The sequence below is a fragment of the Papio anubis genome, chromosome 15, assembly GCF_008728515.1.
Source record: "Papio anubis isolate 15944 chromosome 15, Panubis1.0, whole genome shotgun sequence".
In the NCBI taxonomy this organism is placed as follows: domain Eukaryota; kingdom Metazoa; phylum Chordata; class Mammalia; order Primates; family Cercopithecidae; genus Papio; species Papio anubis.
Window position 1 is genome coordinate 88,228,187 of NC_044990.1, and position 1,374 is coordinate 88,229,560.

At 40.5% G+C, this 1,374-nt stretch overlaps 1 pseudogene; it reads right to left on the reverse strand.

The window, feature by feature from the left end:
- Positions 1 to 433: 433 nt before the first annotated feature.
- LOC116270637 lies at positions 434 to 541 on the reverse strand (annotated as a pseudogene).
- Between the last annotated feature and the right edge of the window lie 833 nt (positions 542 to 1,374).

The window sequence follows — 1,374 nt, forward strand, 5'->3', positions numbered from 1 at the left end:
ATGAGGCAATTGACCATCCACTGATAGGTGCTTGAATGAACCAGCACCATAGAGAGCCCAGCTCAAATGATCTGTGCACATCTGAACAACAGTCAGCAGATAAAATGGTTTAAGTCGTGTTTGGGTTGGCTTATTGTTCAACCAAGGCTAACGGATACAGAGATTTATTCTCATGTCTGACGTCATGATCAAGTCCAACACAAAGGTCAGACACTCAACGCAGAGTCAGGAAGGGGGCGTGAAGCCCCAGGAGCAGAACTGGGCTCTTCATGTTCCCTGGATGGCCAGGGCGCAGGGATACTTAGGGATGTGTCACGAGTTGTAATTTTCATTTGGGAGATCTATTAGAACAGGTCTTACTTCAAAAATAAGTTTCAATATGATTGAAAAACTGGTTACTTGAAACTGCCTAATTTTTTACTTATAATTCTTAAAATGTTCTTATACTTTTATTATAAAAGTATAATTCTTACACTTTTTTGTTTTAAACTGATAAGAACAGATATTACACTCGATCTTAACCAAAGGGCTAAGGAGCGATGATTTTTAATTTTTTAAAAGTAATAAGCATTTTTCATATAATTGTGTTCAATTAAACGGAACTGTCCCATTTGGAAAGGACAGAAGGAAGTAGAATACAAAAGTGGAACAAGGAAATCTATCATTAAATAACTGAAGTAAAACAAAATAAAGCACAAAGTATTAGTAAGTGGGCTGTGTTTGGTTTTTGCATTTACCTTGTTCCTGTATAAATACCTTAGACACAGAGCAGCCAGCTGGAAATCTTAGTATCTTCAGAGAGACTTTCCTTAACGTAATTCATGCAAAACAACTGGGAAAATTAAAAGGCCATGAAGGTGTTACTGTCCTTGTCTTACAAATATTAAGTTACAAAGCTGGACATTCAGAGGAGTCAACATTTCTAAGTCAGGGCTCGGGGTAGCGATAATTAAAATGGACCGTTGCTGGGTTGACTGTGTTTGAATGATGCCACCCAAAGCCCCTGGAATACTACCTGATAAGGATGACTTCATCCACAGAACCTATTAGGATGCTAATAATGCCTGCTGGCCTATTTAGGAAGCTATTTTGTAGTGACGAAGGTTGGCTTCCCTGGGACATTGTGTCATATGAGCCACGGGGATCACATAGCAACGAGGACATGAGTTTCCTTCTATTTATAACCAGTTTGCTAGCAATGGCAACATGATGAGAAATGAACAATCACATCTGCTGGGAAATCACAGGGCTCGTTTTGATTCTTCGTTAACCCACAGACCCTCGTGGAGTTGAGAAAGGGTGTGGGGGAAGGACCCTGTGGGGGAGTCACACTGCCCGGTGCCCACATTCAAACCCTTGCCACGTTCCATTCTG